General features: G+C 44.9%; 1 non-coding gene across 1 annotated transcript; it reads right to left on the minus strand.

Moving 5' to 3' along the window:
- Nucleotides 1-9,824: 9,824 nt before the first annotated feature.
- MIR2285BO (microRNA mir-2285bo) lies at nt 9,825-9,882 on the minus strand. The gene has a single exon (NR_162296.1). It is a non-coding gene; the product is annotated as a microRNA mir-2285bo (primary transcript).
- Nucleotides 9,883-11,004: the final 1,122 nt, after the last annotated feature.

Raw genomic sequence — 11,004 nt, forward strand, 5'->3', positions numbered from 1 at the left:
AGTCACTACATGAAGCAAGTGGATCCAGGAAGTGAACAGTGTAGATTATAAAGCAGATTATGGCACTCTATAGAGTTCCCCTTTTAGGAATGAGGTACATATTACCCCAGCTGCTAGAAGCATTAGCTACTGATGGCTCACACCTGTGTTCCTCTCTGGGCATTTCCTGGGCCACATGATTCTGCTTGCTCAAGGCAAGCTTCCTCCTTTAGGGGTAGTCTGCAACCAATGACTGGATGGTATGAAAGTACAATGGTTATTCCCCTCACCTCCTTTCAGAACAACTCTAAAGGACACCCTAGACTCGGTGCTTACCATGAGATTGCCTGAGACAACTATTTCAAGTGCATCACAGTTCATATTCTCTCCCTGACAATCCCTGCTGCCCTTGCTTCCTCATAGGTGTTGTTCCATGGAGAACTTCCCCAAAACCACCTTACAGGATAATATAAGTATTAAGGAACCTAGTTTAGTACAATGCTGAGAATATAGTATTGTGCAAAAGAAATGATACGCAGGTAGTAGCAAAACTGGAGTTAGAAATCTGAGGTGTGGGTCCTGTTGTTGTTGTTTAGTCGCTAAGTTGTGTCCAACTCTTAGGGTGTCAACCCTATGCTCTACAGCCCTCAAGGCTCCTCTGTTCTCCACTCTGTCCCAGGGTTTTCTCAAATGTGGGTCCTGACTCCTACACAAACTTGCTTTGCAACCTTGAGAAAGTCAATTGATATCTCTTGGCTTGAGTTTTCTTATCTGTAAAATCAGGTTAATAATACCTGATAAATTGAGGAGTAGACGCAACTATGCCTTCAGAAAGCTTAAGGACTAGGTAAAAGAGGAGTATATTTTTAAAAATTTCCTGCTCTACTATGTGCCAGCACTATATTAGGTAATGAGGAAAGAAAATCTCACTAACTTAGAATTTGCCTCTGACTCTCATTCCAGGCAGAAACTGGTGATAACATTCTCAGTTGAAGACAAACTTGAAAGTTCCATGCTTTGCTTTGGAAAGGAATATTAGAAGGCCCTATTCCAGAATGACATAGGAAAGATGGCAATGTAGGAAACCTCAGGAATTCATATCTACACTGAAACACTTCAACTAGCAGGAGCTGTCTTAAGAAACTGTTTTGGAACTCTGAGTCTGGTAGAATAATTGAAGCATCTAAGGGAAAGCTTGATGAAGGGGCTGGTAAATTTCAGTCAGTTTCAGCTTTCTTGCATTAGAGACTACTATCTCCAGGACAGGCAGCTGTGGGGACAGTGGCATGTGTTTCCAGGGCAACTTGCTAGAGCTAGTTAGGAAATAAGGCATTGTCCTCCCAAGGCTGGAGTTGAGTATTTCAGTTGCTGATTTGTTGCTTTTCATCATTAAGGGGCCAACACAAATTGTTCTGGCTCCCACAGGTTGAAATGGCTTCACAGATAAGAGAGAATTTAAAGTGATAGCTTCTTTTTTCTGGTTCAATATGGCAGAGTGGACACGTGGTCATCTCCTCCTGTGAAAGCACCAAAATCACAACTGGTTGTTCAACAATCATCGAAAGGAGGATGCGGGAACCTACCAAAAAAGATACCCTATGTCCAAAGACAAAGAAGAAACTGCAGCGAGGGGCACAATCACAATAAAATAAAATTCCATAACTACTGGGTTCAGTTCAGTTCAATTCAGTCGCTCAGTCATGTCTGACTCTTTGCGATCCCATGAACTGCAGCACGCCAGGCCTCCCTGTCCATCACCAACTCCCGGAGTTCACTCAAACTCATGTCCATCGAGTCGGTGATGCCATCCAGCCATCTCATCCTCTGTTGTCCCCTTCTCCTCCTTTGCCCAATCCCTCCCAGCATCAGAGTCTTTTCCAATGAGTCAACTCTTCACATGAGGTGGTCAAAGTACTGGAGTTTCAGCTTTAGCATCATTCCTTCCAAAGAACACCCAGGGCTGATCTCCTTTAGAATGGACTGGTTGGATCTCCTTGCAGTCCAAGGGACTCTCAAGAGTCTTCTCCAATACCACAGTTCAAAAGCATCAATTCTTCGGTGCTCAGCTTTCCTCACAATCCAACTCTCATATCTATACATGACCACTGGAAAAACCATAGCCTTGACTAGATGGACCTTTGTTGGCAAAGTAATATCTCTGCTTTTGAATATGCTATCTCAGATCAGATTAGTCGCTCAGTCGTGTCCAACTCTTTGTGACCCCATGAATCACAGCACGCTAGGCCTCCCTGTCCATCACCAACTCCCAGAGTTCACTCAGACTCATGTCCATCGAGTCAGTGATGCCATCCAGCCATCTCATCCTCTGTCGTCCCCTTCTCCTCCTGCCCCTAATCCCTCCCAGCATCAGAGTCTTTTCCAATGAGTCAACTCTTCACATGAGGTGGCCAAAGTACTGGATTTCAGCTTTAGCATCTAGGTTGCTCATAACTTTCTTTCCAAGGAGTAACCGTCTTTTAATTTCATGGCTGCAATCACCATCTGCAGTGATTTTGGAGCCCAAAAAATTAAAGTCTGACACTGTTTCCACTGTTTCCCAATTATTTCCCATGAAGTTATGGGACCAGATGCCATGATCTTCGTTTTCTCAATGTTGAGCTTTAAGCCAACTTTTTCACTCTCCTCTTTCACTTTCATCAAGAGGCTTTTTAGTTCCTCTTCACTTTCTGCCATAAGGGTGGTGTCATCTGCATATCTGAGGTTCTTGATATTTCTCCCGGCAATCTTGATTCCAGCTTGTGCATCTTCCAGCCCAGGGTTTCTCATGATGTACTCTGCATATAACCACTGAGTGGGTGACCCATGAAATGGAGAACAATGACACCAAAGAAGTTCTCCTACTGTTGTGAAGGTTCTGAACTCCACATCAGGCTTCCCAGCCTGGGGATCTGACAAAGGGACTGGGAATCCCCAGGGAATCTGACCTTGAAAACCAGTGGGATTTGATTATAAGACTTCCAAACAACTGGGGCAAACAGAGACTCCAGTCTTAGAGAGCACAAACAAAACTTTTCATGCACCAAGACTCAGACAAAAGGAGCAGTGTACCCACAGGAGATCAAATCAAAACTACCTGCTAGTGTGGGAGGATCTCCTGTGGAGATGTGTCAGCAGGGGCTCGCCACAGGGATAGGGACATTGGCAGCTGCAGATTGGGAAGATCCCCCTTGGTGTAAACCTCCTTGGAGCTTACCATTAACCCAACCATAGAGCCTGTAGACCTGAAGGCTGTGTTGCTTCAGGCCAAAAAAGTCCCGGGGCGGGGGGGCATACAACCCCATCCATCAGCATATAATTGGATTAAAGCTTTACCTAGACAGCATATTTTGGGGGGCTCCAAAATCACTGCAGATGGTGACTGCAGCTATGAAATTAAAAGACGCTTACTCCTTGGAAGGAAAGTTATGACCAACTTAGATAGCATACTGAAAAGCAGAGACATTACTTTGCCACAAAGGTCCATCTAGTTAAGGCTATGGTTTTTCCAGTGGTCATGTATGGATGTGAGAGTTGGACTGTGAAGAAAGCTGAGCACAGAAGAATTGATGTTTTTGAACTGTGGTGTTGGAGAAGACTCTTGAGAGTCCCTTGGACTGCAAGGAGATCTAACCAGCCCATTCTAAAGGAGATCAGCCCTGGGTGTTCTTTGGAAGGAGTGATGCTAAAGCTGAAACTCCAGTACTTTGGCCACCTCATGCAAAGAGTTGACTCATTGGAAAAGACTGATGCTGAGAGGGATTGGGGGCAGGAGGAAAAGGGGACGACAGAGGATGAGATGGCTGGATGGCATCACTGACTCGATGGACGTGAGTTTGAGTGAACTCCAGGAGTTGGTGATGGACAAGGAGGCCTGGTGTGCTGCGATTCATGGGGTCGCAAAGAGTAGGACACGACTGAGCGACTGAACTGAACTGAACTGAGATAGCATATTAAAAAGCAGACACATTACTTTGCTGATGAAGGTTCACCTAGTCAAAGCTGTGGTTTTTCCAGTAGTCATGTATGGATGTGAGAGTTGGACCATAAAGAAAGCTGAGCACTGAAGAATTGATGCTTTTGAACTGTAGTGTTGGAGAAGATTCTTGAGAGTCCTTTGGACTGCAAGGCGATCCAACCAGTCAATCCTAAAGGAAATCAGTCCTGAATATTCATTGGAAGGACTGATACTGAAGCTGAAACTCCAATACTTTGGCCACCTGATGTGAAGATCTGTCTCATTGGAAAGGACCCTGATGCTGGGAAAGATCTCTTTCGCAGGAAGAGAAAGGGACGACAGAGATGGTTGGATGGTATCACCAACTCGATGGACATGAGTTTGAGCAAGCTCTGGGAGTTGGTGATGGATGGGAAAGCCTAGTGTGCTGCAGTCCGTGGAGTCACAGAGTTGGACATGACAGCGCAACTGAACTGAACTGAGCAAGGACCTGCCCACCAGAGCAAGACACAGTTTTTCCCACCATCAGTCCCTCCCATCAGGAAGCTTACAGAAGCCTGTTAGCCTCCTGCATCAAAGGGCAGACAGAAGAAGCAAGAAGAACCACAGTCCCACAGCGACTAAAACAAAAATGCCATTTCAGAAAGTTAATCAGCATGAAAAATCAGAAAGTTATATCCCAGATGAAGGGACAAGATAAAACCCCAGTAAAACACCTAAGTGAAGTGGAGATAGATAACCTTCCAGAAAAAGAATTCAGAATAGTGATAGTGAAGATGATCCAGGATCTTGGAAAAAGAACAGAGGCAAAGGTTGAAAAGATGTAATAAATGTTTACCAAAGACTTAGAAGAACAAAGAAACAGAGATGAATAATATATTAGAAGGAATCAATAGCATAAAAACTGAGGCAGAAGAACAGATAAATGACCTGGAGGACAGAATGGTAGAAATCACTGCTGCAGGAGGCAGTCCTAAGATGGTGGAGGAATAGGATAGGGAGACCACTCTCTCCCCCACAAAGTCATCAAAAGAACATTTAAACGCTGAGTAAATTCCACAAAACAACTGAATGCCGGCAGAGGACATCAGGCACCCAGAAAAGCAGCCCATTGTCTTCGAAAGGAGGTAGGAAAAAATATAAAAGACAAAAAAAGAGACAAAAGAGGTAGGGACGGAGCTCCGTCCCAGGAAGGGAGTCTTAAAAAGAGAGAAGTTTCCAAACATCAGGAAACACTCTCACTGCCGAGTCTGTGGCGAGCCTTGGAAGCACAGAGGGCATAACAGGGAGGAAAAATAAATAAATAATTAAAACCCACAGATTACGAACCCAACGGTAACTCCCCCAGCGGAGAAGCAGCGCAGACGCCTGCACCCGCCACTAGCAATCGGGGGCTGGGCAGGGAGGCGCGGGCTGCATTGCTTAGAGTAAGGACCCAGCCTGAATGCCCCGAGGGCAATCTGAGGAACTAACTTGGGCTAGCAAACCAGACTGCGGGATAGCTACCACTCGCAAAGCCCTAACCTAAGACACCACCAGGCCCGCACACAGAACAAAGGACTGAACAGAACTAGCCGGCTGCAGACCATCCCCCTTCGGTGACAGGCAGTCAAAGCCGGAAGGGGGCAATCGCAGCCCCAGAAAGACATCTACCAAACTGCAAGCAGGCTTCTTTGCTAAGACTTCTTGGGGTTCTGGACATCCGCCTGCGAAGGTGCGCCGGTTGTACACCCAGAAAACCGAGCAGCAGGGACAGGGGAGGCGATAAGTCGAAGTGGCGCTCGCCAAACACCTCATCACCGGAGCTGCTCGGACCTGGGAAGGGCACAAAATGCAGGCCCGACTGAGTCTGCACCTCTGAGGACTACCCGAGCGCCTGAACCTGAGCAGCTTAGACCTGGGAGGTGCAGGCAGCCCAGGGACAGCCTCCGATGGTTCCTGGCAGAGCAACCTAGAGCCTGAGCAGTGTGGGCAGGGAGGGTACACGCGCTGTCAGCGGGGCAGGCCCAGTGTGGCTGAGGCACTGTGAGCACACGCCAGTGTTGTTTGCAGCGTCCCTCCCTCCCCACAGCGTGACTGAACAAGTGAGCCTAAAATATGTCCACCACCACTCTCTAGTGTCAGGGCGGAAATCAAACAGTGAAGAGACCAGCAAACAGAAGAAGCTAAAACCGAGGGAACTGCTTTGGAAGTGACAGATGTAATAGATTAAAACCCTGTAGTTAGTACTGACTACATAGGAAGGGGCTTTTAGATCTTGAGAAATATAAGCTGGACCAAGGAACTAACCAAAAATGAACTGACCCCACACTGCCCACAACAACACCAGAGAAAGTCCTAGATATATTTTTACAATCATTCTTTTTTTTTTAATTAAAAAAAAAATTGAAGTCCTCTATTATTCCTTTAATTTTCATTTTTGTAACCTACTATTACTTTGCAAAAAAAAGACCCTACTTTTTAAAGCAAACTTCATATATATATATATTTTTTTATAATTTTTGTGACTGTTTTTTCTTTTCTTCTTCTTTTCTTTAATATCGTATTTTTGAAAATCCAACCTCTACTCTAGATTTTTAATCTTTGATTTTTGGCATTTGTTATCCTTTCTTTGGGATTGGAATGAAACCTGACCTTTTCCAGTCCTGTGGCCACTGCTGAGTTTTCCAAATTTGCTGGCATATTGAGTGCAGCACTTTCACAGCATCATCTTCCAGGACTTGAAATAGCTCAACTGGACTTCCATCACCTCCACTAGCTTTGTTCATAGTGATGCTTTCTAAGGCCCACTTGACTTCACATTCCAGGATGTCTGGCTCTAGGTCAGTGATCACACCATCGTGATTATCTGGGTCGTGAAGATCTTTTTTGTACAGTTCTTCTGTGTATTCTTGCCATCTCTTCTTAACATCTTCTGCTTCTGTTAGGTCCATACCATTTCTGTCCTTTATTGAGCTCATCTTTGCAAGAAATGTTCCTTTGGTATCTCTGATTTTCTTGAAGAGATCTCTAGTCTTTCCCATTCTGTTGTTTTCCTCTATTTTTTTGCATTGATCGCTGAAGAAGGCTTTCTTATCTCTTCTTGCTATTCTTTGGAACTCTGCATTCAGATGTTTATATCTTTCCTTTTCTCCTTTGCTTTTTGCTTCTCTTCTTTTCACAGCTATTTGTAAGGCCTCCCCAGACAGCCAGTTTGCTTTTGTGCATTTCTTTTCCATGGGGATGGTCTTGATCCCTGTCTCCTGTACAATGTCATGAACCTCATTCCATAGCTCATCAGGCATTCTATCTATCAGATCTAGGCCCTTAAATCTATTTCTCACTTCCACTGTATAATCATAAGGGATTTGATTTAGGTCATATCTGAATGGTCTAGTGGTTTTCCCTACTTTCTTCAATTTCAGTCTGAATTTGGCAATAAGGAGCTCATGATCTGAGCCACAGTCAGCTCCTGGTCTTGTTTTTGCTGACTGTATAGAGCTTCTCCATCTTTGGCTGTAAAGAATATAATCAATCTGATTTCGATGTTGACCATCTGGGGATGTCCATGTGTAGAGTCTTCTCTTGTGTTGTTGGAAGAGGGTGTTTGTTATGACCAGTGCATTCTCTTGGCAAAACTCTATTAGTCTTTGCCCTGCTTCATTCTGTATTCCAAGGCCAAATTTGCCTGTTACTCCAGGTGTTTCTTGACTTCCTACTTTTGCATTCCAGTCCCCTATAATGAAAAGGACATCTTTTTTGGGTGTTAGTTCTAAAAGGTCTTGTAGGTCTTCATAGAACCGTTCAACTTCAGCTTCTTCAGCATTACTGGTTGGGGCATAGGCTTGGATTACTGTGATATTGAATGGTTTGCCTTGGAAACGAACAGAGATCATTCTGTCTTTTTTGAGATTGCATCCAAGTACTGCATTTCAGACTCTTTTGTTGATCATGATGGCTACTCCATTTCTCCTGAGGGATTCCTGTCCGCAGTAGTAGATATAATGGTCATCTGAGTTAAATTCACCCATTCCAGTCCATTTCAGTTCTCTGATTCCTAGAATGTCAACATTCACTCTTGCCATCTCCTGCTTGACCACTTCTAGTTTGCCTTGATTCATGGACCTAACATTCCAGGTTCCTATGCAATATTGCTCTTTACAGCCTCGGACCTTGCTTCTATCACTAGTCACATCCACAGCTGGGTATTCTTTTTGCTTTGGCTCCATCCCTTCATTCTTTCTGGAGTTATTTCTCCACTGATCTCCAGTAGCATATTGGGCACCTACTGACCTTGGGAGTTTCTCTTTCAGTATCCTATCATTTTGCCTTTTCATACTGTTCATGGGATTCTCAAGGCAAGAATACTGAAGTGGTTTGCCATTCCCTTCTCCAGTGGACCACATTCTGTCAGATCTCTCCACCATGACCCGCCCATCTTGGGTTGCCCCACGGGCATGGCTTAGTTTCATTGAGTTAGACGAGGCTGTGGTCCTCGTGTGATTAGATTGACTAGTTTTCTGTGAGTATGGTTTCAGTGTGTCTGCCCTCTGATGCCCTCTTGCAACACCTACCGTCTTACTTGGGTTTCTCTTACCTTGGGCGTGGGGTATCTCTTCACAGCTGCTCCAGCAAAGCGCAGCCATTGCTCCTTACCTTGGACGAGGGGTATCTCCTCACCGCTGCCCTTCCTGATCTTCAATGTGGGATAGCTCCTCTAGACCCTTCTGCGCCCGAGCAGCCAGGGCTCCTTGGATGTGGGGTTGGTCCTCCCGGCCACCGCCCCTGGCCTCAGGCTTAGGGGCGTGGGGTAGCTCCTCTTGGCTGCTGCCCCAACCTCGGATGCGGGGTAACTCCTCTCGGCCTCCCCCTCTGACCTCGGACACAGGGTAGCTCTCCTAGGCCGTTCCTGTGCCTTCACAGTCTGGTACTCTCGGCCGCTGCCCCTGACCTTGGACGTGGAGTAACTCCTCTTGGCTCATGCAAAAATTCAGTCTCTCAGTGTGTCCAACTCTTTTGCAACCCCATGGACTGTAGATTTCCAGGCTCCTCTGTCCATGAGATTTTTCAGGAAAGAATACCAGAGAGATAACCAAAACTCAGTTTGTTCATGCAAGTTGTTGTACTAAAGACTTCCCACTTATTTCTTGATTCAGGGACATTGTTAGGTTTTGTTTGATGCAGTTGTCACCTTTCTGAGCTAGGATTTGATGTAAGGAACAACTGAAATTTCCTCTGGTGACTTTCTCGTCATACTAATGGTCACTTGATGATACATAGTTTCAGTAGCAGATGGTTTAACTAATATTCCTCAGGGTGTTGAATCATCTCTCAACTTCTGCTGGTCTAACAGATATTGCTTCCCTCTTTTTTACATTTGTTCTGATTCTATCTGACACTTGCAACCAGAATTTTGTATTAAACTCACTCATCACTCCTACATGTACTCATTCCTTCTTCATGAAGTTATTGTCCATTGAAACTTTGAAAAGTGAGGCATAATCCCTATGAAGATGCTCTATGCTGGCTCTGAAAACACAGGGATGAGAGAGATTAAAGGGAAGTTTGTCAACATGTTACTCATTGAATTGAGTCTATGGCCGTACCACCCTGAACATGACTGATCTCATCTGACCTCAGAAGCTAAGCAGAGTCAGGCCTGATTAGTACTTGGATGGGAGGACATTGAGTTGAAATGTGACAATATAGGCACCTAAGGAGCCTTGGGAACCCTGGAGAGGGACATCTTGGAGTCAACAGGTTTCTGTTTAAATGGCGCTCACCTGGGTATATATCCTTCACCTGGGTATATATCCTTTACATGGGTTTCCTCATTCTTCAGTGAGACAGAATCAAGTAATAATCTCTCCCTTATACAGGTTTGCCTTGAATATTACCTATTGGGTTGGCCAAAAAGTTCCTTTGGGGTTTTTTCTACCATCTTATGGAAAACTCGAACGAACTTTTCAGCCAATCCTATACTTGTAATAGGGCTTTATAGGTGGTGCTAGTGGTAAAGAACCTGCCTGCCAATGCAATAGATGGAAGAGATGTGGGTTCAGTTCCTGGGTCAGGAAGATCCCCTGGAGGAGGGCATGACAGCCCACTTCAGTATTCTTGCCTGGAGAATCCTGTTGACAGAGAAGCCGGCAGACTCCAGTCCATAAAGTCACAAAGAGTCGGGCATGACTGAAGCAACTTAGCACACATACACGCATACTTGTAATAATGTGTAAGTCCTCAGTTGGTTAGTTGTGTCTGACTCTTTGGACTGTAGCCCACCAGGCTCCTCTGTCCATGGAATTCTCCAGGCAAGAATTCTGAAGTAGGTTGCCATTTCCTTCTCCAGGGGATCTTCCCAACCCAGGGATGGAACCCACATCCCTAGCATCTCTTGCATTCACTGGTAGATTCTTTACCACTAGTGCCACCTGGGAAGACCCAATAGTGTATAAGGCCAGCCACAAAGTACCACTAACTGGATGGCTGAAACAAAACAATTTAGCATCTCACAGTTTTAGAGACAGGAGCTGAAAATCAGGTTGGCTTATTTCTTCAGCAGGTGTGCAGGAAGCACCTGTTTCAGGACTCTCTCCTGGTAAAGATAGTAAATCATATCTTTTCCATATGTCTCTTTACTTCATCTTCTTTCTCTGAATGTCTGTCTCTGTGTCTGCATTTTCCCTGTTATAATTGGATTTGGGTATACCTGACCTGCCTCTTGAGAAACCTATATGCAGGTCAGGAAGCAACAGTTAGAACTGGACATGGAACAACAGACTGGTTCCAAATAGGAAAAGGAGTATGTCAAGGCTGTATATTGTCACCCTGCTTATTTAACTTCTATGCAGAGTACATCATGAGAAACACTGGGCTGGAAGAAGCACTAGCTGGAATCAAGATTGTCGAGAGAAATATCAATAACCTCAGATATGCAGATGACACCACCCTTATGGCAGAAAGTGAAGAGGAACTAAAAAGCCTCTTGATGAAAGTGAAAGTGGAGAGTGAAAAAGTTGGCTTAAAGCTCAACATTCAGAAAATGAAGATCATGGCATCTGGTCCCATCACTTCATGGGAAATAGATGGGG

The sequence above is a fragment of the Bos taurus genome, chromosome 3 (genome assembly GCF_002263795.3).
Source record: "Bos taurus isolate L1 Dominette 01449 registration number 42190680 breed Hereford chromosome 3, ARS-UCD2.0, whole genome shotgun sequence".
Taxonomy (NCBI): domain Eukaryota; kingdom Metazoa; phylum Chordata; class Mammalia; order Artiodactyla; family Bovidae; genus Bos; species Bos taurus.